Source organism: Pseudophryne corroboree, chromosome 8, assembly GCF_028390025.1.
Source record: "Pseudophryne corroboree isolate aPseCor3 chromosome 8, aPseCor3.hap2, whole genome shotgun sequence".
In the NCBI taxonomy this organism is placed as follows: Eukaryota; Metazoa; Chordata; class Amphibia; order Anura; family Myobatrachidae; genus Pseudophryne; species Pseudophryne corroboree.
In genome coordinates this window covers 22,711,628-22,739,240 of record NC_086451.1, presented here as the reverse complement: position 1 = coordinate 22,739,240, position 27,613 = coordinate 22,711,628, and the positions used below count along the sequence as shown (strand labels likewise).

At 52.8% G+C, this 27,613-nt stretch overlaps 1 long non-coding RNA gene across 1 annotated transcript in view; it reads left to right on the top strand.

The window, feature by feature from the left end:
* LOC134947430 (uncharacterized) overlaps positions 1-27,613 on the top strand; it is a 63,931-nt gene that overhangs the window by 18,511 nt on the left and 17,807 nt on the right. Inside the window, exon 2 of the long non-coding RNA XR_010182553.1 lies at positions 23,068-23,151. This is a non-coding gene — a long non-coding RNA (uncharacterized LOC134947430). The remainder of the gene's footprint in view (positions 1-23,067; positions 23,152-27,613) is intronic.

The window sequence follows — 27,613 nt, the reverse complement described above, 5'->3', positions numbered from 1 at the left end:
GTTTGTGTACAATCGAAGGTTATCGTCGATGGTATCATCGATGAACACCCCACCGATGGCCATCCCTACGTTAGCCCGTTGCAGCCTAAAGGACCCCATACACTAATTCGACATCACCCCGGCAGCTGGAGGGCAGGATCGGCAAAGATACATCGTATGCTGTCCTTTTGCATACGATATATCTGGGCGATCCCAGCCATGCCTGTGGGGTCGGACGTGATTAAATGTGCAGCACATTCAATCCGGAGGATCCGGTCTGATGCTCACGGAAATGCGCATCGGATCGGAAACCCCTCCAAAATGCCTCATTTCATCCGATATATCGGGGCCGAATGCCCGAAATCGGATGAAATATGATTGTCCTAGTGTATGGGGCCCTTAAGAGCGGCATAGAGCCCTGCTCCGGCACTGCTGTCCGTAAACCAGGATCCATAGACGGTAGGTGAGGGAACCGGGGTCATGGATAAGCAGGTGAGCGGTGACGGCTGGCATGGGGTGTGAGGAAGCATCGCTTCAGCGGGGTGGGGGTGGGTGAGAACATGCACAAGCGGCTCCCACTGTAATCAGACTTTAGAGGGCGGAGGAGGACTACCTTGCAGGTGCTGGATATGAGGTAAGTATTGAGGGGTAGAGTGGGATGGAGCCACAGGATGATGCAGAGCAGGGGGCAGGTTGAGGTGAAGTGAGTGGTGGACCGAGGTGACCCACCAAACCTCCCACCTGTCCCGTCAGCATGAGGCCTAGAGTGTGGTGCCAAACCTGGACTTCCCAGGGATCATGGCCACCACAAGAGAGCTGAGAATGTGTATACTTCCTGTACAGAAATCTTCCATACCCCTTTGTACAGTGCGGCGGACTATGCAGGCGCTATACGGTAGTGGTACATAAATATATTGAGCACTTCCTGCTGGTTTCCCCGGCGGTTTATATATTATCAGTGTTATCGCACCCACTGTTTACACATTCTTTGTTCTGCTCGCTTGCGCTGATATTTTTCAGCATAGTGGTTCCAGGCGTCTGTTCCTGTAGATAATTACGTCTCCATGCGGGCTGTGTCCCCTAGACAAGGTCACAGGAAAATGATTCAAGTGTTCTCACACGTGTGTCAGGTGCCGACACGATTATGTGATGCGCCAATTCTGATTGGTCGTCGCAGTTTCCAGTGCTGGAAAGCCCTAGATTTAAAGTTCAATTTAATTTGAGATAAATTAACCGAGACAATGAGGCTCTAAATACTAGTAGGGTTTTTGACTGCGCCCCCAAAACGGCGGACAAACGCCGTGCCGCCCCCTCCCGCCCAGCGACCGCCTCTGCCTGTCAATCAGGCAGAGGCGATCGCTAGGTAACGACGGCCTTCGGCCGTCCGGTATGAGCCGGCGCACTGTGTCGCTGGCGCATGCGCAGTTCCGACCCGATCGCTGCGACACGATAAACTGCAGCGAACGATCGGGTTGGAATGACCCCCCTAATACCTTACTAGCATGCAGTGGAGCCCCACTAATCCATAGAGATGTTTTCCAGCTTTCGCTCTACCACATAAGAAGATACTCCAGCAGGGAGAATCTCCATTTTGAGCTGTAACATCCTACCCCTCTGGTCTAATACAAGGGATTTGATATACAGATTAACTTTTCTTTACACAAAGGATTTAAGACGTAAGGGCTCGATTCAGACCGGATCGCTGTCGTGCGAATTCACACAGCCGCTGATTAGCGAATGACTGCGTATGCATATGGATCGTAATGAGCAGGTGCGAGGTCAAACTGCGAACAAATCCTGCGTCTTTTTTTATCGCTAGGTGAACGCAGGCTGAGTGACAGGAAGCGGGCGTTTGGGGGTGGTAACTGGCCGTTTTCTGGGAGTGTCAGGATAAACGCAGGCGTGCCCAAGCGTTTTCAGGGCGGGTGTGTGGCGTCAGCTCCGGCCCGGATCAGCCTGTTTGTATCGCACTGTAGGAGTAAGTCCTGGGCTGCGCACACACTGGAGAAATCATTCCATGGTGAGTGAGGTGCGAATGGATTTGCAGCTGTCCGCTGTCTGGCGAGGTTTTCGTACGGCGTACACATGCATTCGCACACTTGCACGGGGCGGGATTTCACTCTCTATGGGCGGCGGCTATCTGATCGCAACCCTCTGCAAAAACACAGGGGAGCTATCAGGTCTGAATAATGCCCAATGTGCAGCTTGTGATTACACACCCTATGGATCTTCGTTAATGAGGTAATAGTTTACTGGAGTCCAGTATAATAATTCAGGCACCCTTTGCAATTTTTTAAACATAGATAGATAAATATTTCTTCAGATCTTCTGCGTGCACAATCGTAATAGACACAACACCTCTAAATCAGGTCCTGTGCCTCACTGCGTTGTCTCGGTAACTGTGTGATACCCAGACACACGGACAACATAACATCAGGCGGTTGGTGATCGATATATAACACTCATGAGGGAAAGTCTGTCCGTGTCGCTGCTCCTGTGACATTCCCCTCAGGTATGTAGGCCGTGTCTGCACCGTACAGCTCAGTGTTTGTGCTGCGGTTTATGAGGAGCTAGCAAACAGATGTGAACTCACTGACGCTCCACGCCGTAGAGAAATCTCATTCACTCCTGACTCAGGGATTAGTCCTCTGTGGAACCTCCGTGATAGGATTACCATGAAGTTATGGAAACACTGTCTGACTTAAGGAAAGATGAGGTCTTGCATGCATTGTGTCTTTAAATAGCTCTGTAGTATTTAGGAAAATGAGGAGCTGAACAAATCACATCTTAAAATATATATATTATTATCCCACTGGTTCTGGAAACAAAGGTCACTTGAGAGCAGATTTGCAGTATACTCATGCCGTCTGCTATCCCACCATAAATAGGGTATTTATTTATTCACCCCCCCCCCCCATTGTTAACGTTTGACTTTAGTAGGAAAGATAAAATGTCTCATCGAGCTTCAAATGTCTAAGAATTATGCAAAAACAGTGTAATATGGGGAATTAATATGAAAAATCCCAGGGATCATAGATGTCACTTGGGTCGTACTGTTAGGTTTGACCCCTTTCCACTGACATAAAAATCCCGGGTTTTTTCACATGAACGTGATTTTAGTCTGTGGAAAAGGAGACTACCCGGGACTAGGGTCACGGAGTTGGGACCTGGGAATTTGCAAATTTCCGGACAAATACAGAAAATAGAGGTAGATGATTGCGCTGTGAGGGCTTTTAGCAAGCCTGGGGGGGAGTCTAGGAGTCCCCTAAAAGACTCCAAATTGAAAGAACTGAAAAACGTGAGATTGCTCCTCCCACCTGGCGCCGGTCCAATGCTACAATGTAAAATGTACTTCAGTTTTCACTATGGGTATGAAATACCCAGTAGCGGATCTTGCCACGGGCGGAGGGCGCCGCACCATGGCAAGATCCGCTACTGTGCCTCCCGCCGCTGTGCCCCCCCGCTGTGAAGGGAACCAGACGTGGAGGGGACCTTTGCTGTGCGGTGCGCGATGACGTCATGGCGCACCGCACAGCATTGTGGCACAGACGCTAGGGGTCATAATTGACCTATAGTGTCTATGCTGATCCGAGGAGAGGAGCAGCGCCGGCGGAGGTCTGCAATCAGGAGCGGGGATTTTTTTCCCCTCTCTTTCAGCGGCGCTACAGGGGGCACAAATGGGGACGTAACTGACCACGCCCCCGTATGAAGCCACGCCCCTATCGTTTTGCCCGGGGCGCCACAAGGCAAAGAACCGGCCCTGGAAATACCAGTGTGATAGATACAAGTAAACAAATGTTTAATACTGTGCAAATTTAAAAAAACAGGACAGAGAATGACCCCAAATGGGAAACAAATCCTACCAGGATGACAATAGGACCCGCAGGTGTGATATGCAAGGAATTCCCGGGAAAAATACCCTGCATGTGGCTCCTTCAGGTGTGTTTCCCACTGGTCCTTTCCCCAGTCCGAATGTCGTGAAAGCACTGGAAGGCAAAAGCCGACGCGTTTCGGGATGTCAAGGTCCCTTTTTCAAGGCTGTATGCCTCCAGTGCTGTGTGTGTGTCCTTATATTGTCCAAAAATGAGTCACATGTCCCAAAAAAAGGAAATTCTTGTCCGCCGTCTACCGGAACCGGAAGTGACTTTTTTTTTGCGTTCTACCTGCCGACCGAAAGTGAGATGCGTTCCATTGACCGGAAGTTGGCTATTAATGGCTCCCGCTGATGTAAGGGGAACTTTTCTTGTCTCAGAATGGGTAACTTGGTTCCAGATGGACTAATTTAGTTCTTTAAATGATGGAACTTCTTCCAGGATGTATTACTATAAATCTGGCATTGGAAAGGTACAGCTGGTGACATGTAGTTCATAGGGGTTGTATTCTAATACTACCTTTTCAGATTTCATACGGCATTAGTGGTTTATCTGAATTTCCGGGTTTGCAGTGGAAAAGGGGTATTAGCAGTGCATCAGCCACAAACCTCTATTCACTTATTTTCAGGCCCGTAATCATTGGGACATGAGTAAAATTTGTGAAAAACTTTTGCAAAATATCCCAGCTTGTTTCCTATTTGAACCCGCTGCAACCTCCCCCGCCTCCTCCCCCTTCCTTCCCCAGCGCATGATGTAGTGGGTCGGCTGGCAGCATCAGTGACCGCAGCATATAAAGGACGCTCCAGTGGTACTGCAGTAGCGATTCTGGCTGAAGGGTCAAGGGTTCCGAATGCTGCTGATACGCTGCTGAAAGTTGTAACAAATGTGTGAATGATTTTACTTTTAATAATGTGACATCAATATTTTTGAGGAAAAAAAATGTAAAAAAAGATTTATGAGTTGATTCAGTGACTCAGTGGTGAAAATTGTACGGTAAACCAAACCGGCGCTTGCTCTTGGTTCCGATCAGGGCCGGATTAAGGGTCACATGGGCCTGAATGCATACAACATAAAAACCAAAAGTTGTTTGTTTTTTTCACACCCCTTGTAAAAAGCTATTTTTGAGGGTCCATCCTGATTTGTTGAATCCAAAATGTGTGGTACTGACTGGTGGAGCGTGGCCTCCATCAAACGAGGGATCGACTGTATTTCGTCCCAGCCAGATGGGAATGTTGCCAGGCGAGTATAGGTAATTACATCAATATCTGTGTCTAAAACACCTCAAACGCCCCAGGGCTGTCTTATACTGTAAGTCTGGTCGCGAGGGTAACATGTCAGCCTGCTGAGGAGAATTGTGTTGTATCCTACTATAACTGAGCAATATCTTCCACACATATAGTCTGAATCCACAGATGCAACGGATTCAGTATGATTTACCGACGGTCGGGATGCCGGCTGTCAATATACATGTATGTGTGTGTGGGGGGGGGGGGATACTGTAATTCAGTAATCTGGGCAGTTGCTCCAGGCAGAGAATATATGGGCAGGCAAGATATAGGAAACGTTAATAACATCTTCTTACTGCAGTGGTTGTACATTGCTGGTAAAGGTTGCACCAAATGAAGTAAAATATATAGTATATCTGCCTAGTGTACTGTATAACCGCTCCTATAGTATGTGGGAGGCATTAGCAGGAGTGCGGTTTGGGTTGCCGCCTCAGGAGATAATTGTTAGTTATAACATGACCATGGGTGTGTGCAAGGAGGGTGCACACCCTAACATCAGGCACCCCCCACACGCCAGGTCGGACGTTGCACCGATGTTCAAAGCTGAATCATAGCCCTGGGCAAAACTGGCTGGCCAATTACACATAGGGGGTCATTCCGAGTTGATCATAGCTGTGTTAAATTTAGCACAGCTACGATCGTTAACTCAGACATGCGGGGGGACGCCCAGCACAGGGCTAGTCCGCCCCACATGTCAGTGCCCCCCCCCCCCCCCACACAAATACAAAAGCATCACACAGCGGCGATGCCTTTGTATTTGAGGAGTAACTCCCGGCCAGCGCAGCTCCTGCAGCTGGCCGGGAGTTGCTCGTCGCTCCCGCTGGCCGCAGCGGCTGCGTGAAATGTCATGCAGCCGCCGCGGCTCGACCCCCCAATGGTCCGGCCACTCCTGCGTTGGCCGGACCGCTCCCCCTAAACGGCGGCTTAACGCCGCCGTTCAGCCCCCCCTCGCCTAGTGACCGCCTCTGTCTCAGAGGCGATCGCTAGGTAACGAAAGCTGCCATGCGCAGTTCCGACCCGATCGCTGCGCTGCGACAAACTGCAGCGAGCGATCGGGTCAGAATGACCCCCATTGTACGCAGCCACGCTGTGAGGGCACTGTCTCAGCCCGGCTCCCGCCATGACACTGCCCAGAGCTGCTGCACTGAGTACTTCCTAACCTGCTGCTGTCTGCCCACTGGCACCGATGGAGCTGTCTTTAGAGGGAGTCACCGACCCCTGTACACGTGGGGCAGGTTCTGTGATGTGAAGGGAGAGGGAGGCTGTGCTGCGAGGGGCTTTGAGGGGAGAAGGGTGCTGTGCTGCAAGGTGCTGTGAGGGGAGAGGGGTGCTATTCTGCAAGGGGCTGTGAGGGGAGAAGGGTGCTGTACTGCAAGGGGCTGTGAGGGGAGAAGGGTGCTGTGCTATAAGGGGCTGTGAGGGGAGAAGGGTGCTGTGAAGGGTTGTGCAGTGTGCTGATCTATATGGGTGTTATTCTGAGAGGGCTGCTGTACTGGGAGGGCTACGGTGAAGGCTGCGTGGAGAGAGGGGTGCTCAGGGGCTGTGAAGGATGCAGTGCTGTGAGGGGCTGTGCGGAGAGAGGGGGCTGAGGGGCTGTGAAGGCTGCAGTGCTGTGAGGGTCTGTGTGGAGAGAGGGGGCTGAGGGGCTGTGAAGGCTGCAGTGCTGTGAGGGGCTGTGTTGAGAGAGGGGTGCTGAGGGGCTGTGAAGGCTGCAGTGCTGTGAGGGGCTGTGTGGAGAGAGGGGTGCTGAGGGGCTGTGAAAGCTGCAGTGCTGTGAGGGTCTGTGTGGAGAGAGGGGGCTGAGGGGCTGTGAAGGCTGCAGTGCTGTGAGGGTCTGTGTGGAGAGAGGGGGCTGTGAAGGATGCAGTGCTGTGAGGATCTGTGTGGAGAGAGGGGGCTGAGGGGCTGTGAAGGCTGCAGTGCTGTGAGGGTCTGTGTGGAGAGAGGGGGCTGAGGGGCTGTGAAGGCTGCAGTGCTGTGAGGGTCTGTGTGGAGAGAGGGGGCTGAGGGGCTGTGAAGGCTGCAGTGCTGTGAGGGGCTGTGTTGAGAGAGGGGTGCTGAGGGGCTGTGAAGGCTGCAGTGCTGTGAGGGGCTGTGTGGAGAGAGGGGTGCTGAGGGGCTGTGAAAGCTGCAGTGCTGTGAGGGTCTGTGTGGAGAGAGGGGGCTGAGGGGCTGTGAAGGCTGCAGTGCTGTGAGGGTCTGTGTGGAGAGAGGGGGCTGTGAAGGATGCAGTGCTGTGAGGATCTGTGTGGAGAGAGGGGGCTGAGGGGCTGTGAAGGCTGCAGTGCTGTGAGGGTCTGTGTGGAGAGAGGGGGCTGAGGGGCTGTGAAGGCTGCAGTGCTGTGAGGGTCTGTGTGGAGAGAGGGGGCTGAGGGGCTGTGAAGGCTGCAGTGCTGTGAGGGGCTGTGTGGAGAGAGGGGGCTGAGGGGCTGTGAGGGCTGCAGTGCTGTGAGGGGCTGTGTGGAGAGAGGGGGCTGAGGGGCTGTGAAGGCTGCAGTGCTGTGAGGGGCTGTGTGGAGAGAGGGGGCTGAGGGGCTGTGAAGGCTGCAGTGCTGTGAGGGTCTGTGTGGAGAGAGGGGGCTGAGGGGCTGTGAAGGCTGCAGTGCTGTGAGGGGCAGTGTGGAGAGGGGGCTGAGGGGCTGTGAGGGCTGCAGTGCTGTGAGGGGCTGTGTGGAGAGGGGGCTGAGGGGCTGTGAAGGCTGCAGTGCTGTGAGGGGCTGTGTGGAGAGAGGGGGCTGAGGGGCTGTGAAGGCTGCAGTGCTGTGAGGGGCTGTGTGGAGAGGGGGCTGAGGGGCTGTGAAGGCTGCAGTGCTGTGAGGGTCTGTGTGGAGAGAGGGGTGCTCAGGGGCTGTGAAGGCTGCAGTGCTGTGAGGATCTGTGTGGAGAGAGGGGTGCTCAGGGGCTGTAAAGGCTGCAGTGCTGTGAGGATCTGTGTGGAGAGAGGGGGCTGTGAGGGCTGCAGTGCTGTGAGGGGCTGTGTGGAGAGAGGGGGCTGAGGGGCTGTGAAGGCTGCAGTGCTGTGAGGGGCTGTGTGGAGAGAGGGGGCTGAGGGGCTGTGAAGGCTGCAGTGCTGTGAGGGGCTGTGTGGAGAGAGGGGGCTGAGGGGCTGTGAAAGCTGCAGTGCTGTGAGGGTCTGTGTGGAGAGAGGGGGCTGAGGGGTTGTGAGGGCTGCAGTGCTGTGAGGGGCTGTGTGGAGAAAGGGGGCTGAGGGGCTGTGAAGGCTGCAGTGCTGTGAGGGTCTGTGTGGAGAGAGGGGGCTGTGAAGGCTGCAGTGCTGTGAGGATCTGTGTGGAGAGAGGGGGCTGAGGGGCTGTGAAGGCTGCAGTGCTGTGAGGGTCTGTGCGGAGAGAGGGGGCTGAGGGGCTGTGAAGGCTGCAGTGCTGTGAGGGTCTGTGTGGAGAGAGGGGGCTGAGGGGCTGTGAAGGCTGCAGTGCTGTGAGGGGCTGTGTAGAGAGAGGGGGCTGAGGGGCTGTGAAGGCTGCAGTGCTGTGAGGGTCTGTGTGGAGAGAGGGGGCTGAGGGGCTGTGAAGGCTGCAGTGCTGTGAGGGGCTGTGTGGAGAGAGGGGGCTGAGGGGCTGTGAAGGCTGCAGTGCTGTGAGGGGCTGTGTGGAGAGAGGGGGCTGAGGGGCTGTGAGGGCTGCAGTGCTGTGAGGGGCTGTGTGGAGAGAGGGGGCTGAGGGGCTGTGAAGGCTGCAGTGCTGTGAGGGGCTGTGTGGAGAGAGGGGGCTGAGGGGCTGTGAAGGCTGCAGTGCTGTGAGGTTCTGTGTGGAGAGAGGGGGCTGAGGGGCTGTGAAGGCTGCAGTGCTGTGAGGGGCTGTGTGGAGAGGGGGCTGAGGGGCTGTGAGGGCTGCAGTGCTGTGAGGGGCTGTGTGGAGAGGGGGCTGAGGGGCTGTGAAGGCTGCAGTGCTGTGAGGGGCTGTGTGGAGAGAGGGGGCTGAGGGGCTGTGAAGGCTGCAGTGCTGTGAGGGGCTGTGTGGAGAGAGGGGTGCTGAGGGGCTGTGAAAGCTGCAGTGCTGTGAGGGTCTGTGTGGAGAGAGGGGGCTGAGGGGCTGTGAAGGCTGCAGTGCTGTGAGGGTCTGTGTGGAGAGAGGGGGCTGTGAAGGCTGCAGTGCTGTGAGGATCTGTGTGGAGAGAGGGGGCTGAGGGGCTGTGAAGGCTGCAGTGCTGTGAGGGTCTGTGCGGAGAGAGGGGGCTGAGGGGCTGTGAAGGCTGCAGTGCTGTGAGGGTCTGTGTGGAGAGAGGGGGGGCTCAGGGGCTGTGAAGGCTGCAGTGCTGTGAGGGGCTGTGTAGAGAGAGGGGGCTGAGGGGCTGTGAAGGCTGCAGTGCTGTGAGGGTCTGTGTGGAGAGAGGGGGCTGAGGGGCTGTGAAGGCTGCAGTGCTGTGAGGGTCTGTGTGGAGAGAGGGGGCTGAGGGGCTGTGAAGGCTGCAGTGCTGTGAGGGGCTGTGTGGAGAGAGGGGGCTGAGGGGCTGTGAGGGCTGCAGTGCTGTGAGGGGCTGTGTGGAGAGAGGGGGCTGAGGGGCTGTGAAGGCTGCAGTGCTGTGAGGGGCTGTGTGGAGAGAGGGGGCTGAGGGGCTGTGAAGGCTGCAGTGCTGTGAGGGTCTGTGTGGAGAGAGGGGGCTGAGGGGCTGTGAAGGCTGCAGTGCTGTGAGGGGCTGTGTGGAGAGGGGGCTGAGGGGCTGTGAGGGCTGCAGTGCTGTGAGGGGCTGTGTGGAGAGAGGGGGCTGAGGGGCTGTGAAGGCTGCAGTGCTGTGAGGGGCTGTGTGGAGAGAGGGGGCTGAGGGGCTGTGAAGGCTGCAGTGCTGTGAGGGGCTGTGTGGAGAGGGGGCTGAGGGGCTGTGAAGGCTGCAGTGCTGTGAGGGTCTGTGTGGAGAGAGGGGTGCTCAGGGGCTGTGAAGGCTGCAGTGCTGTGAGGATCTGTGTGGAGAGAGGGGTGCTCAGGGGCTGTAAAGGCTGCAGTGCTGTGAGGATCTGTGTGGAGAGAGGGGGCTGTGAGGGCTGCAGTGCTGTGAGGGGCTGTGTGGAGAGAGGGGGCTGAGGGGCTGTGAAGGCTGCAGTGCTGTGAGGGGCTGTGTGGAGAGAGGGGGCTGAGGGGCTGTGAAGGCTGCAGTGCTGTGAGGGGCTGTGTGGAGAGAGGGGGCTGAGGGGCTGTGAAAGCTGCAGTGCTGTGAGGGTCTGTGTGGAGAGAGGGGGCTGAGGGGTTGTGAGGGCTGCAGTGCTGTGAGGGGCTGTGTGGAGAGAGGGGGCTGAGGGGCTGTGAAGGCTGCAGTGCTGTGAGGGTCTGTGTGGAGAGAGGGGGCTGTGAAGGCTGCAGTGCTGTGAGGATCTGTGTGGAGAGAGGGGGCTGTGAAGGCTGCAGTGCTGTGAGGGTCTGTGCGGAGAGAGGGGGCTGAGGGGCTGTGAAGGCTGCAGTGCTGTGAGGGTCTGTGTGGAGAGAGGGGGCTGAGGGGCTGTGAAGGCTGCAGTGCTGTGAGGGGCTGTGTAGAGAGAGGGGGCTGAGGGGCTGTGAAGGCTGCAGTGCTGTGAGGGTCTGTGTGGAGAGAGGGGGCTGAGGGGCTGTGAAGGCTGCAGTGCTGTGAGGGGCTGTGTGGAGAGAGGGGGCTGAGGGGCTGTGAAGGCTGCAGTGCTGTGAGGGGCTGTGTGGAGAGAGGGGGCTGAGGGGCTGTGAGGGCTGCAGTGCTGTGAGGGGCTGTGTGGAGAGAGGGGGCTGAGGGGCTGTGAAGGCTGCAGTGCTGTGAGGGGCTGTGTGGAGAGAGGGGGCTGAGGGGCTGTGAAGGCTGCAGTGCTGTGAGGTTCTGTGTGGAGAGAGGGGGCTGAGGGGCTGTGAAGGCTGCAGTGCTGTGAGGGGCTGTGTGGAGAGGGGGCTGAGGGGCTGTGAGGGCTGCAGTGCTGTGAGGGGCTGTGTGGAGAGGGGGCTGAGGGGCTGTGAAGGCTGCAGTGCTGTGAGGGGCTGTGTGGAGAGAGGGGGCTGAGGGGCTGTGAAGGCTGCAGTGCTGTGAGGGGCTGTGTGGAGAGAGGGGGCTGAGGGGCTGTGAAGGCTGCAGTGCTGTGAGGGTCTGTGTGGAGAGAGGGGTGCTCAGGGGCTGTGAAGGCTGCAGTGCTGTGAGGATCTGTGTGGAGAGAGGGGTGCTCAGGGGCTGTGAAGGCTGCAGTGCTGTGAGGGTCTGTGTGGAGAGAGGGGTGCTCAGGGGCTGTGAAGGCTGCAGTGCTGTGAGGATCTGTGTGGAGAGAGGGGTGCTCAGGGGCTGTAAAGGCTGCAGTGCTGTGAGGATCTGTGTGGAGAGAGGGGGCTGTGAGGGCTGCAGTGCTGTGAGGGGCTGTGTGGAGAGAGGGGGCTGAGGGGCTGTGAAGGCTGCAGTGCTGTGAGGGGCTGTGTGGAGAGAGGGGGCTGAGGGGCTGTGAAGGCTGCAGTGCTGTGAGGGGCTGTGTGGAGAGAGGGGGCTGAGGGGCTGTGAGGGCTGCAGTGCTGTGAGGGGCTGTGTGGAGAGAGGGGGCTGAGGGGCTGTGAAAGCTGCAGTGCTGTGAGGGTCTGTGTGGAGAGAGGGGGCTGAGGGGTTGTGAGGGCTGCAGTGCTGTGAGGGGCTGTGTGGAGAGAGGGGGCTGTGAAGGCTGCAGTGCTGTGAGGGGCTGTGTGGAGAGAGGGGGCTGAGGGGCTGTGAAGGCTGCAGTGCTGTGAGGGTCTGTGTGGAGAGAGGGGGCTGTGAAGGCTGCAGTGCTGTGAGGATCTGTGTGGAGAGAGGGGGCTGAGGGGCTGTGAAGGCTGCAGTGCTGTGAGGGTCTGTGCGGAGAGAGGGGGCTGAGGGGCTGTGAAGGCTGCAGTGCTGTGAGGGTCTGTGTGGAGAGAGGGGGCTGAGGGGCTGTGAAGGCTGCAGTGCTGTGAGGGGCTGTGTGGAGAGAGGGGGCTGAGGGGCTGTGAAGGCTGCAGTGCTGTGAGGGGCTGTGTGGAGAGGGGGCTGAGGGGCTGTGAAGGCTGCAGTGCTGTGAGGGTCTGTGTGGAGAGAGGGGTGCTCAGGGGCTGTGAAGGCTGCAGTGCTGTGAGGATCTGTGTGGAGAGAGGGGTGCTCAGGGGCTGTAAAGGCTGCAGTGCTGTGAGGATCTGTGTGGAGAGAGGGGGCTGTGAGGGCTGCAGTGCTGTGAGGGGCTGTGTGGAGAGAGGGGGCTGAGGGGCTGTGAAGGCTGCAGTGCTGTGAGGGGCTGTGTGGAGAGAGGGGGCTGAGGGGCTGTGAAGGCTGCAGTGCTGTGAGGGGCTGTGTGGAGAGAGGGGGCTGAGGGGCTGTGAAAGCTGCAGTGCTGTGAGGGTCTGTGTGGAGAGAGGGGGCTGAGGGGTTGTGAGGGCTGCAGTGCTGTGAGGGGCTGTGTGGAGAGAGGGGGCTGAGGGGCTGTGAAGGCTGCAGTGCTGTGAGGGTCTGTGTGGAGAGAGGGGGCTGTGAAGGCTGCAGTGCTGTGAGGATCTGTGTGGAGAGAGGGGGCTGAGGGGCTGTGAAGGCTGCAGTGCTGTGAGGGTCTGTGCGGAGAGAGGGGGCTGAGGGGCTGTGAAGGCTGCAGTGCTGTGAGGGTCTGTGTGGAGAGAGGGGGCTGAGGGGCTGTGAAGGCTGCAGTGCTGTGAGGGGCTGTGTAGAGAGAGGGGGCTGAGGGGCTGTGAAGGCTGCAGTGCTGTGAGGGTCTGTGTGGAGAGAGGGGGCTGAGGGGCTGTGAAGGCTGCAGTGCTGTGAGGGGCTGTGTGGAGAGAGGGGGCTGAGGGGCTGTGAAGGCTGCAGTGCTGTGAGGGGCTGTGTGGAGAGAGGGGGCTGAGGGGCTGTGAGGGCTGCAGTGCTGTGAGGGGCTGTGTGGAGAGAGGGGGCTGAGGGGCTGTGAAGGCTGCAGTGCTGTGAGGGGCTGTGTGGAGAGAGGGGGCTGAGGGGCTGTGAAGGCTGCAGTGCTGTGAGGTTCTGTGTGGAGAGAGGGGGCTGAGGGGCTGTGAAGGCTGCAGTGCTGTGAGGGGCTGTGTGGAGAGGGGGCTGAGGGGCTGTGAGGGCTGCAGTGCTGTGAGGGGCTGTGTGGAGAGGGGGCTGAGGGGCTGTGAAGGCTGCAGTGCTGTGAGGGGCTGTGTGGAGAGAGGGGGCTGAGGGGCTGTGAAGGCTGCAGTGCTGTGAGGGGCTGTGTGGAGAGAGGGGGCTGAGGGGCTGTGAAGGCTGCAGTGCTGTGAGGGTCTGTGTGGAGAGAGGGGTGCTCAGGGGCTGTGAAGGCTGCAGTGCTGTGAGGATCTGTGTGGAGAGAGGGGTGCTCAGGGGCTGTGAAGGCTGCAGTGCTGTGAGGGTCTGTGTGGAGAGAGGGGTGCTCAGGGGCTGTGAAGGCTGCAGTGCTGTGAGGATCTGTGTGGAGAGAGGGGTGCTCAGGGGCTGTAAAGGTTGCAGTGCTGTGAGGATCTGTGTGGAGAGAGGGGGCTGTGAGGGCTGCAGTGCTGTGAGGGGCTGTGTGGAGAGAGGGGGCTGAGGGGCTGTGAAGGCTGCAGTGCTGTGAGGGGCTGTGTGGAGAGAGGGGGCTGAGGGGCTGTGAAGGCTGCAGTGCTGTGAGGGGCTGTGTGGAGAGAGGGGGCTGAGGGGCTGTGAGGGCTGCAGTGCTGTGAGGGGCTGTGTGGAGAGAGGGGGCTGAGGGGCTGTGAAAGCTGCAGTGCTGTGAGGGTCTGTGTGGAGAGAGGGGGCTGAGGGGTTGTGAGGGCTGCAGTGCTGTGAGGGGCTGTGTGGAGAGAGGGGGCTGTGAAGGCTGCAGTGCTGTGAGGGGCTGTGTGGAGAGAGGGGGCTGAGGGGCTGTGAAGGCTGCAGTGCTGTGAGGGTCTGTGTGGAGAGAGGGGGCTGAGGGGCTGTGAGGGCTGCAGTGCTGTGAGGGGCTGTGTGGAGAGAGGGGGCTGAGGGGCTGTGAAGGCTGCAGTGCTGTGAGGATCTGTGTGGAGAGAGGGGGCTGAGGGGCTGTGAGGGCTGCAGTGCTGTGAGGGGCTGTGTGGAGAGAGGGGGCTGAGGGGCTGTGAAGGCTGCAGTGCTGTGAGGGGCTGTGTGGAGAGAGGGGCGCTGAGGGGCTGTGAAGGCTGCAGTGCTGTGAGGGGCTGTGTGGAGAGAGGAGCGTTGTGCTGTGAGAGGTGTTTTCTGTGATGGGTGCTGTACTGATGGAGGTTTAGAGTGCTGTATTCAAAGGGGTAATGTGAGGGGCTGTGAAGGCTGCTATGCTGTAAGGCAGAGGTTCCCAAACTGTGTGCTGTGGCTTCCTGGGGTGCCCTGGGTTGGTGGTCCAGGACCAATTCAGATTATTCATGGTCAATATAACAGGTAAAACCAGTGCTAGTGGCTGCTAGTCATAAAATATGTGGCCAAACAGAAGCAAATCTTGTCCCTCACCACACAACTGACCCTAAGCATGACATATAAACGCCATCTACTTAATGTAATATTTCTTTCTAAATTTCTCAATAAGAAATTTTTGGCCTAGGGGTGCCGTGAAAAAAATTCTGATATTCTAGGGCGCCGTGATTCAAAAAAGTTTGGAAACCACTGGTGTAAGGGGCTTTGAGGGGAGAGGGGTGCTGTGCTGTGAGAGGTGTTGTTATGAGAGGGCTGCTGGGAGGGGTGATGTGAGGGGTTGTTGAGGCTGCTATGCTGTAAGGGGCTGTGAGGGGAGAGGGGTGCTGTGCTGTGAGAGGTGTTGTTATGAGAGGGCTGCTGGGAGGGGTGATGCCTAACTAGTATGTTTACAGAAGTAATACTGATCTCGTTAACATGCTCTAAGTAACATGTTGTTAATCTTGCCCACATGCCAGCACCTTCATTCTGGGATTGGCGTAGAGTCAATCCTGCATGCCCATCCCACTCAGCGCCCCCCCCTCTTTTTTCTTGCATTCTTACTCTCTTCCACATAAAAGAGTGCTGCACCCAATAGGGGGTGCTAGACAAGTCCCTCCAATAGCGCAGACTCTGATAAAATGTGCTGGGCACGCCTGTGGGCATTACCCTTTATACGGGATGCAGTCAGTATACCGACGCCAGAATCCCGACAGCTGACATTTTACCGGCAGTTGGAATACCGGTGCCCGTGAGGGGACTTGCCGACTCACAACCGGAATCCCGGCAGACGGGATAATGACTGCTGGTATTACATACCGAATCCCTTTATACAATTGTTAAAAGAGACTATTTTTTTTCTTTAAAAAAAACTAAAACTTTATGAAGACCTGTAACTTATATCACCCAAACACCTGTCTGCAGGGGCAGATTTAGGGGTGAGGGCGCCCCTAGGCACAACAGTAACAGCCGCCCCCCGCCTGCCTAATTTTATTATTATTTATACATATTGGGACAGCTTACAGGGGCAGTACAGTATGTGCATGTCCCACTCATTTACACTCCACTCAAGATGGCAGATGGTACAGTACTGCTTTATTTTTACACTGCCATTTAGATTTCATTTTGAACACCCCACCCAAATCTAGAGATGAGCGGGTTCGGTTTCTTTGAATCCGAACCCGCACGAACGTCACTTTTTTTTTCACGGGTCCGAGCGACTCGGATCTTCCCGCCTTGCTCGGTTAACCCGAGCGCGCCCGAACGTCATCATGACGCTGTCGGATTCTCGCGAGGCTCGGATTCTATCGCGAGACTCGGATTCTATATAAGGAGCCGCGCGTCGCCGCCATTTTCACACGTGCATTGAGATTGATAGGGAGAGGACGTGGCTGGCGTCCTCTCCATTTAGATTAGATTTAGAAGAGAGAGAGAGAGAGAGATTGCTGTGATACTGTAGATTAGAAGAGAGTGCAGACAGAGTTTAGTGACTGACGACCACAGTGACCAGTGACCACCAGAGACAGTGCAGTTGTTTGTTTTATTTAATATATCCGTTCTCTGCCTGAAAAAAACGATACACAGTCACACAGTGACTCAGTCTGTGTGCACTGCTCAGCCCAGTGTGCTGCACATCAATGTATTGTATATAAAGCTTATAATTGTGGGGGAGACTGGGGAGCACTGCAGGTTGTTATAGCAGGAGCCAGGAGTACATGATAAATAATATTATATTAAAATTAAACAGTGCACACTTTTGCTGCAGGAGTGCCACTGCCAGTGTGACTAGTGGTGACCAGTCCCTGACCACCAGTATATTAGTAGTATTGTATACTATCTCTTTATCAACCAGTCTATATTAGCAGCAGACACAGTACAGTGCGGTAGTTCACGGCTGTGGCTACCTCTGTGTCGGCACTCGGCAGGCAGTCCGTCCATCCATAATTGTATTATAATATATACCACCTAACCGTGGTTTTTTTTTCATTCTTTATACCGTCGTCATACTAGTTGTTACGAGTATACTACTATCTCTTTATCAACCAGTGTACAGTGCGGTAGTTCACGGCTGTGGCTACCTCTGTGTCGGCACTCGGCAGGCAGTCCGTCCATCCATAATTGTATTATAATATATACCACCTAACCGTGGTTTTTTTTTCATTCTTTATACCGTCGTCATACTAGTTGTTACGAGTATACTACTATCTCTTTATCAACCAGTGTACAGTGCGGTAGTTCACGGCTGTGGCTACCTCTGTGTCGGCACTCGGCAGGCAGTCCGTCCAACCATAATTGTATTATAATATATACCACCTAACCGTGGTTTTTTTTTCATTCTTTATACCGTCGTCATACTAGTTGTTACGAGTATACTACTATCTCTTTATCAACCAGTGTACAGTGCGGTAGTTCACGGCTGTGGCTACCTCTGTGTCGGCACTCGGCAGGCAGTCCGTCCATCCATAATTGTATTATAATATATACCACCTAACCGTGGTTTTTTTTTCATTCTTTATACCGTCGTCATACTAGTTGTTACGAGTATACTACTATCTCTTTATCAACCAGTGTACAGTGCGGTAGTTCACGGCTGTGGCTACCTCTGTGTCGGCACTCGGCAGGCAGTCCGTCCAACCATAATTGTATTATAATATATACCACCTAACCGTGGTTTTTTTTTCATTCTTTATACCGTCGTCATACTAGTTGTTACGAGTATACTACTATCTCTTTATCAACCAGTGTACAGTGCGGTAGTTCACGGCTGTGGCTACCTCTGTGTCGGCACTCGGCAGGCAGTCCGTCCAACCATAATTGTATTATAATATATACCACCTAACCGTGGTTTTTTTTTCATTCTTTATACCGTCGTCATACTAGTTGTTACGAGTATACTACTATCTCTTTATCAACCAGTGTACAGTGCGGTAGTTCACGGCTGTGGCTACCTCTGTGTCGGCACTCGGCAGGCAGTCCGTCCATCCATAATTGTATTATATACCACCTAACCGTGGTTTTTTTATACCACCTAACCGTGGCAGTCCGTCCATAATTGTATACTAGTATCCAATCCATCCATCTCCATTGTTTACCTGAGGTGCCTTTTAGTTCTGCCTATAAAATATGGAGAACAAAAAAGTTGAGGTTCCAAAATTAGGGAAAGATCAAGATCCACTTCCACCTCGTGCTGAAGCTGCTGCCACTAGTCATGGCCGAGACGATGAAATGCCAGCAACGTCGTCTGCCAAGGCCGATGCCCAATGTCATAGTACAGAGCATGTCAAATCCAAAACACCAAATATCAGAAAAAAAAGGACTCCAAAACCTAAAATAAAATTGTCGGAGGAGAAGCGTAAACTTGCCAATATGCCATTTACCACACGGAGTGGCAAGGAACGGCTGAGGCCCTGGCCTATGTTCATGGCTAGTGGTTCAGCTTCACATGAGGATGGAAGCACTCAGCCTCTCGCTAGAAAACTGAAAAGACTCAAGCTGGCAAAAGCACCGCAAAGAACTGTGCGTTCTTTGAAATCCCATATCCACAAGGAGAGTCCAATTGTGTCGGTTGCGATGCCTGACCTTCCCAACACTGGACGTGAAGAGCATGCGCCTTCCACCATTTGCACGCCCCCTGCAAGTGCTGGAAGGAGCACCCGCAGTCCAGTTCCTGATAGTCAGATTGAAGATGTCAGTGTTGAAGTACACCAGGATGAGGAGGATATGGGTGTTGCTGGCGCTGGGGAGGAAATTGACCAGGAGGATTCTGATGGTGAGGTGGTTTGTTTAAGTCAGGCACCCGGGGAGACACCTGTTGTCCGTGGGAGGAATATGGCCGTTGACATGCCAGGTGAAAATACCAAAAAAATCAGCTCTTCGGTGTGGAGGTATTTCACCAGAAATGCGGACAACAGGTGTCAAGCCGTGTGTTCCCTTTGTCAAGCTGTAATAAGTAGGGGTAAGGACGTTAACCACCTCGGAACATCCTCCCTTATACGTCACCTGCAGCGCATTCATAATAAGTCAGTGACAAGTTCAAAAACTTTGGGTGACAGCGGAAGCAGTCCACTGACCAGTAAATCCCTTCCTCTTGTAACCAAGCTCACGCAAACCACCCCACCAACTCCCTCAGTGTCAATTTCCTCCTTCCCCAGGAATGCCAATAGTCCTGCAGGCCATGTCACTGGCAAGTCTGACGAGTCCTCTCCTGCCTGGGATTCCTCCGATGCATCCTTGCGTGTAACGCCTACTGCTGCTGGCGCTGCTGTTGTTGCCGCTGGGAGTCGATGGTCATCCCAGAGGGGAAGTCGTAAGCCCACTTGTACTACTTCCAGTAAGCAATTGACTGTTCAACAGTCCTTTGCGAGGAAGATGAAATATCACAGCAGTCATCCTACTGCAAAGCGGATAACTGAGTCCTTGACAACTATGTTGGTGTTAGACGTGCGTCCGGTATCCGCCGTTAGTTCACAGGGAACTAGACAATTTATTGAGGCAGTGTGCCCCCGTTACCAAATACCATCTAGGTTCCACTTCTCTAGGCAGGCGATACCGAGAATGTACACGGACGTCAGAAAAAGACTCACCAGTGTCCTAAAAAATGCAGTTGTACCCAATGTCCACTTAACCACGGACATGTGGACAAGTGGAGCAGGGCAGGGTCAGGACTATATGACTGTGACAGCCCACTGGGTAGATGTATGGACTCCCGCCGCAAGAACAGCAGCGGCGGCACCAGTAGCAGCATCTCGCAAACGCCAACTCTTTCCTAGGCAGGCTACGCTTTGTATCACCGCTTTCCAGAATACGCACACAGCTGAAAACCTCTTACGGCAACTGAGGAAGATCATCGCGGAATGGCTTACCCCAATTGGACTCTCCTGTGGATTTGTGGCATCGGACAACGCCAGCAATATTGTGTGTGCATTAAATATGGGCAAATTCCAGCACGTCCCATGTTTTGCACATACCTTGAATTTGGTGGTGCAGAATTTTTTAAAAAACGACAGGGGCGTGCAAGAGATGCTGTCGGTGGCCAGAAAAATTGCGGGACACTTTCGGCGTACAGGCACCACGTACAGAAGACTGGAGCACCACCAAAAACTACTGAACCTGCCCTGCCATCATCTGAAGCAAGAAGTGGTAACGAGGTGGAATTCAACCCTCTATATGCTTCAGAGGTTGGAGGAGCAGCAAAAGGCCATTCAAGCCTATACAATTGAGCACGATATAGGAGATGGAATGCACCTGTCTCAAGTGCAGTGGAGAATGATTTCAACGTTGTGCAAGGTTCTGATGCCCTTTGAACTTGCCACACGTGAAGTCAGTTCAGACACTGCCAGCCTGAGTCAGGTCATTCCCCTCATCAGGCTTTTGCAGAAGAAGCTGGAGGCATTGAAGAAGGAGCTAACACGGAGCGATTCCGCTAGGCATGTGGGACTTGTGGATGCAGCCCTTAATTCGCTTAACAAGGATTCACGGGTGGTCAATCTGTTGAAATCAGAGCACTACATTTTGGCCACCGTGCTCGATCCTAGATTTAAAGCCTACCTTGGATCTCTCTTTCCGGCAGACACAGGTCTGCTGGGGTTGAAAGACCTGCTGGTGACAAAATTGTCAAGTCAAGCGGAACGCGACCTGTCAACATCTCCTCCTTCACATTCTCCCGCAACTGGGGGTGCGAGGAAAAGGCTCAGAATTCCGAGCCCACCCGCTGGCGGTGATGCAGGGCAGTCTGGAGCGACTGCTGATGCTGACATCTGGTCCGGACTGAAGGACCTGACAACGATTACGGACATGTCGTCTACTGTCACTGCATATGATTCTCTCAACATTGATAGAATGGTGGAGGATTATATGAGTGACCGCATCCAAGTAGGCACGTCACACAGTCCGTACTTATACTGGCAGGAAAAAGAGGCAATTTGGAGGCCCTTGCACAAACTGGCTTTATTCTACCTAAGTTGCCCTCCCACAAGTGTGTACTCCGAAAGAGTGTTTAGTGCCGCCGCTCACCTTGTCAGCAATCGGCGTACGAGGTTACATCCAGAAAATGTGGAGAAGATGATGTTCATTAAAATGAATTATAATCAATTCCTCCGCGGAGACATTGACCAGCAGCAATTGCCTCCACAAAGTACACAGGGAGCTGAGATGGTGGATTCCAGTGGGGACGAATTGATAATCTGTGAGGAGGGGGATGTACACGGTGATATATCGGAGGGTGAAGATGAGGTGGACATCTTGCCTCTGTAGAGCCAGTTTGTGCAAGGAGAGATTAATTGCTTCTTTTTTGGGGGGGGTCCAAACCAACCCGTCATATCAGTCACAGTCGTGTGGCAGACCCTGTCACTGAAATGATGGGTTGGTTAAAGTGTGCATGTCCTGTTTTGTTTATACAACATAAGGGTGGGTGGGAGGGCCCAAGGATAATTCCATCTTGCACCTCTTTTTTCTTTTCTTTTTCTTTGCATCATGTGCTGATTGGGGAGGGTTTTTTGGAAGGGACATCCTGCGTGACACTGCAGTGCCACTCCTAGATGGGCCCGGTGTTTGTGTCGGCCACTAGGGTCGCTAATCTTACTCACACAGCTACCTCATTGCGCCTCTTTTTTTCTTTGCGTCATGTGCTGTTTGGGGAGGGTTTTTTGGAAGGGACATCCTGCGTGACACTGCAGTGCCACTCCTAGATGTGCCCGGTGTTTGTGTCGGCCACTAGGGTCGCTAATCTTACTCACACAGCTACCTCATTGCGCCTCTTTTTTTCTTTGCGTCATGTGCTGTTTGGGGAGGGTTTTTTGGAAGGGACATCCTGCGTGACACTGCAGTGCCACTCCTAGATGTGCCCGGTGTTTGTGTCGGCCACTAGGGTCGCTAATCTTACTCACACAGTCAGCTACCTCATTGCGCCTCTTTTTTTCTTTGCGTCATGTGCTGTTTGGGGAGGGTTTTTTGGAAGGGCCATCCTGCGTGACACTGCAGTGCCACTCCTAGATGGGCCCGGTGTTTGTGTCGGCCACTAGGGTCGCTAATCTTACTCACACAGCTACCTCATTGCGCCTCTTTTTTTCTTTGCGTCATGTGCTGTTTGGGGAGGGTTTTTTGGAAGGGACATCCTGCGTGACACTGCAGTGCCACTCCTAGATGGGCCCGGTGTTTGTGTCGGCCACTAGGGTCGCTTATCTTACTCACACAGCGACCTCGGTGCAAATTTTAGGACTAAAAATAATATTGTGAGGTGTGAGGTATTCAGAATAGACTGAAAATGAGTGTAAATTATGGTTTTTGAGGTTAATAATACTTTGGGATCAAAATGACCCCCAAATTCTATGATTTAAGCTGTTTTTTAGTGTTTTTGGAAAAAAACACCCGAATCCGACAAAAATAATTCGGTGAGGTTTTGCCAAAACGCGTTCGAACCCAAAACACGGCCGCGGAACCGAACCCAAAACCAAAACACAAAACCCGAAAAATTTCAGGCGCTCATCTCTACCCAAATCTAACTCTCTCTGCACATGTTACATCTGCCCCCCCCCCCCCCCCCCCTGCAGTGCAGCATGGTTTTGCCCAACTGCTAACAAATTTGCTGCTGCGATCAGGTCTGAATTACCCCCAATGACCGTTTCCACTGCACAATTACCTGGGTCATTACTGTGTTCAACCCAGGTAGCTACCCAGGTAGGATTGCAGGGTCACTCAACCCGTGTTGAGCCGTTTCCACTTACTAAAAACCTGTGTTGATGCGCGCCCCCGTGCACGGGGAAATTTAGCTAGTGGAAAAGGGGTATAACATACTGCCAAGAGGATCAGACCAATGAAAGCTTGTATTTGATTGGTTGGTGTGGGGGTACTGCACATTTCTCTGTCTGCCATAGTATTAAATGATGATGATGATGATGATGATGATGATTACTGTGTTCAGTAACTTTTACAAAGTGTTAACTAAATCACTGCCAGACATTAGAAAGCTTTTTATATTGTGGTAGAAATACCCTGTATCCCACCAGACTGCCACCCTATCAGTTTATTCTTCACCTTTCATTAAAAAGGACACATATGGGCCTATGTATTACTATAGCTTTGGCGAGAGATAAAGTGGAAAGAGAAAAAGTGCCAGCCAATCAGCTCCTAACTGCCATGTTGCAGGCTGTATTTGTAAAATGACATGAGCTGATTGGCTGACTCTTTAACTCTCTCCAAGGCATCTAATGACATTGGGCAGATTTATCAAAGCTTGAAGAGAGATAAAGTGGAGAGACAGAGTACCAACCAGTCAGCTTCTACCCTCCATTATACAGGATGTGGGGGGATATATCAAACCTCGGAGAGAGATAAAGTGAAGAGAGATAACATACTACCCAATCAGCTCCTGTCATGTTAGAGGCTAATGTAAAAACAAATAACAGTTAGAAGCTCATTGGTTGGTACTTTATCTCTCTCCAATCTTTGATACATCTGCCCATTATGACATGCCATGTCAGCCAATCAGAAAGAGTGCTTGCTGCAGGTGAATGAACGCTAACATCTGACTGATTATAACACGTGGGCACTACAGCGCCATTCTACTAAGTCAACCCTGTCATTAAATCTGGTGATTTTATTAAACCTCTGTTTTGTCTCCGTTCCAGCAGCAACCTCACGCAAGACCTGGGTTGCCGTGGGCACCGCCCTGGAGCATGAATGGTAATAATGACAAGACAGGAGGACACTGGGTAATGGCATGATCAGATGGTTCCTTTATATACTCATATAAATGTTATGCTGACAGTTCAGAGCCACAATGTACATTCATTTATACACGAAGCAAGGCGACATTCCTGAGTAACAGCCATTTATATAATCATTCATTACAAGTCTTGTGCTGTATGACACACAGTGATCTCCTCCTAGACACATGCCCCCGGTCGTGCATTGCCCTGCTGCTTTATTGCACAACCTCATTTCTCCTGGCGGTCCCAGTCTTTAGCGCCTGACACCTCTGGTGATCTGCCGCACAGCGATCACCCACTGGAGAGCTGCTGTCCTTGCGTTGATAGTCCTCAACTTTCGGGGCTGTTTGTTATGGAGCTACAGTTACACCCTGCGTTCCCTTCATGTACAAACACTGTCCAGTTCAACCCTGGAACTTGGTTCTCCTCCCGTATTCTGGGGCGCAGTACTGGAAAGAGTCCTTTCACCATGATAATAGGTCGCTCCAGATAAGGAAGCCATTGTGTCTTGGCGTTCCGTCATAAAGGAAAAGATGGGGGGGTAAGCTAGCGACAAGTTAGCAGGACGACGGACAGACATCTGTCCGCCAGATGCTACCGTTAATGGCCCAGTCTCCATAGTAACAGTGGCATTTCCGGGAAATGTGATGTCCATATCTGTAGTGGGATCGATCCCATAGTCCCAAGTGTCACCTTGTCCACCATCTTCTGAGAAGATCTGGAATAAGATGATGGCACCAAGAATAAACAGCCATCTTTTGACTGGGTCCTTCTTCTCAGGGGGTAAATATTTTCTCACCCGAGCCGGGTACAGAACCCTCCTGGGCTTCTTTTTCCTGAGTGACCTTCGGCTGGACTTGTGGGATCGCCTTGGGTTTGACGCTTCGTACGAAGTAGCATCACCAAACTTGATGTCCCCTGTGGCCAAGACACCGTCTCTTCCGCTGAGTGGATGCCTCTCTGAATGCAGGCACATCACAACCATGAACTTCATCCCCGGAAAATCAGGCAGACGGAGTAACCTAACTCTCAATGAGCGTTATCTGCCTTCTCATCTGAGATCCCAGCTATAAATATCCTTTTCAAAGGGCAAAGCTGGAGGCGTGACCGTTTTTTTTATATTTTAATTTTGCTAAGTGGCTTGTGCATTCCCGTGGAACCAGCTGACACACAGGTGAATGTGTTTATTTATTATGTAAACATTTTTTTTTTTTAACAGGTGCCCTCAGGTGGTTTAGCGGGATAATAGCATGCTTCGTGTAGAGTCTTAGGTTCCTTTTGTGTTGTCGTCGGATTCCTCTAAGATGACTTCAGGTTTCCACACTGAGTATATGGGGTGGTCTACACTGTTTGTCCGTGGTTACGGAGTACGGTTGCTGAGTGTGTGATGGAAACTCTAAGGGTAAACCACAAGATGGGTCACAGTGCATTGTGCTGGATTTATTTATTCTTTCTGTCCCTAAATGAGCCTCATAGAGGCATATCCAATGAGGTGCAAAAAACTTGTGCACCTCACGCCATACGGGCCTACCTTGCTGCACCCTCCTCCGGGAGATGGCAGCGTGGTAGGCTACTGGGGGTGTGGCCGGCGGCAATGGGGGCAGTCTGGGGGCGTGGCCGGTGGGGGAAGCGGGCAGTCTGGGGCGTGGCAGCACAAACGTGTCATCGTGGCCCCGCCCCCCGCTAGACAGTGCAGAGAAAATTGGCACTGTAAAGCAGGGGGCGGAGCTATGATGACGCGATTCAGCGTGAATTGCGTCATCATATCCCCCTCGGACCGCCCGCTTGTTCTCTGTTGTGGGCGGCCGAGGGTGGGTGCGGGGCTCTACCTGGGAAAGCGGTAGACTTGGCCAACTTTCTGGGGGGCCGGTAGGAACACTCAATTTTTGGGAGCCTACCGGCCATTCTGGGCGGGTAGGCAAGTATGCCTCACGCCCAGTTATGGATTGGCACGGGTATGCACGCTCCCAATACTCATGGTATCCAATTTTTTCAATTTGGTTGCAGGTTTTTTATTGTGGGCAAAATCCCATGGGGTGAAAAAAGATGTGGCTAGGTACTTACCTGTGTGTTCAAGCCACTCCAGTGGTCTCCATGGCTCACAGTCATCTGTCCTCCATCTTTGCTCTATGGAGGCTGCTGGGAGGCAAGGTGGCTGCTGGGAGAAGTGGTTCTCTCTGCTGCTGCAACGGATACACATAGGAGGTCACACACACGGTGGGGGAGTGGGGGTCCACACACACACTAGGGTGTCACACACTTGGCAGGGAGTCACAGGGGTCTCACACACACTCACACAATACTCACACTCACCGCTGCTGCAGAAGACCAGCCTGACAGGATCCGGAGGAAGAAGGCAGCGCTGCAGAAGGTGAGTAATTAAGGACTAATTGCCTAATTAGTCATGAGGAGAGGGGTGCATTGGGGTTCTGAAGCAAAGCCTGCTAATTGTTCCTAAGAAGAAAAATTGAGTTCTCAGAAGGTGCTCAAAAAATAACTAGCCCCCCTCCCCCCCCCCCCCTCCCTAACGAAATACCAAAAATCTCACACCTGTGGTAAAAATCTCACACCTGCGGGAAAAACCGTGCAGGTGCGAGATTTTTGATAAATTCGCACCTAACTGGATATCACATCCTTGCCCTTGACCTGCCCATATCATGGATATATCAGTGAGGTCACACCACTTTTGACCTTTGGAAATTGGGACTGACCAATGAAAATGTGGAATGATGGCATCTGCGCAACGTGTGGGCAATTTAGCCGACAGTGTGCAATGTGTGTGACCTCACTCTGTCAGCATTAAATACGCAGCGCATAATACAGTCTATTGTGTTTTTCTCATAACTAAATATCAGTCTGTCTACTTAGGGAAGACCTGGGTGTCACCGAGTCTGTTATACTATCACTTGTAACAACACTACACCCGTGAGAAAGGACGGCTGTCGCTATGTCACATTAGTGCGTGGCTGTGACAGGCCAGGCGACAGCACAACATACAGTGCATCCAGAAAGTATTCACAGCGCTTCACTTTATATAGACAGGTATGTGCCTTTCCAAATCATGTCCAATCAACTGAATTTACCACAGGTGGACTCCGATTAAGCCGTAGGAACATCTCAAGGATGATCAGTGGAAACAGGATGCACCTGAGCTCAATTTTGAGCTTCATGGCAAAGGCTGTGAATACTTATGTACGTGTGATTTCTTAGTTTTTTTTTATTTGTAATACATTTTCAAAAATCTCCCAAAAACTTTTTTTTCACGTTATCCTTATGAGGTATTGTGTGTAGAATTTTGAGGGAAAAAATGAATGTATTCCATTGTGGAATGAGGCTGTAACATAACAAAATGTGGGAAAAGTGAAGCGCTGTGAATACTTTCCGGATGCACTGTACAATAAGTCTCCACAACAGAGTCATCTAATTTCATGTCGGATAAGAGGTCCCTGTTTCTGCTCATTTCATGTGAATTTACAGCAAGATTTGGACACTATTACAGATATTACACGTATAAGGGACGTTATGAAAAAAAAAAGTCTTCGGTTCTTAAAAATGTAGCGTAAATATCGGTATCCTCAGATATATCTGTAAAAATTATTATTTATTGCCAGTTATTTATATAGCGCACACATATTCCGCAGCGCTTACAGAGTATATGTGGCCATTCACATCAGTCCCTGCCCCAGTGGAGCTTACAATCTATATTCCCTATCAAATGTACACGCACACACATTCATGCTAGGGTTAATTTTGTAGGGAGCCAATCAACCTACCTGTATATTTTTGGAGTTTGGGCGGAAACCGGAGTACCCAGAGGGAGCCCACGTAAGCGCTGGGAGAATATAAAAACTCCACACAGTTAGGGCCATGGTGGGAATTGAACCCGTGACCCGTGCTGTGAGGCAGTAATGCTAACCATTACACCGTCCGTAATGGTTTCCTCTCTGGTTCATTTATTTGTATGTATGGAACAGCAGGACCATTGTGTTTGTGTAAGAGTTAGACCTCACCTATTAACTATTAACTATTCTTCCTCCTTCAGTCACCTTATCAGTCAGTCAGTCAGTCAGTCAGTCAGTCAGTCAGTATGCCCAGGCTCCCGAGACTGCATATTACACTATCACATAGTTAGTGGTGATACAGTTGCTTGTTATTTGCAGTACAGTAATGAGTACCAGGAACCAAATTGTCTGCTACAATTGGACTTTTTAATGTCCTTTATCGGTTATGTCCCCAGAGTCTCTCTTGTGTTCTGAAGATTCAGGAGCAGGGGCCCTGTGGTATGTAAAGGTGCATGAGAGTGCTCTCAGGTATGTAAAGAGGTATGAGGGGGCTGTGAGGCCTATACAGCGACATGAGGGAGTGCTGAGGCATATGAGGGGGCTCTGAGGCATATACAGGGGCATGAGAGAGCTCTGAGACATAAAAAGGGGCGTGAGGGGGCTCTGAGGCATATACAGGATCA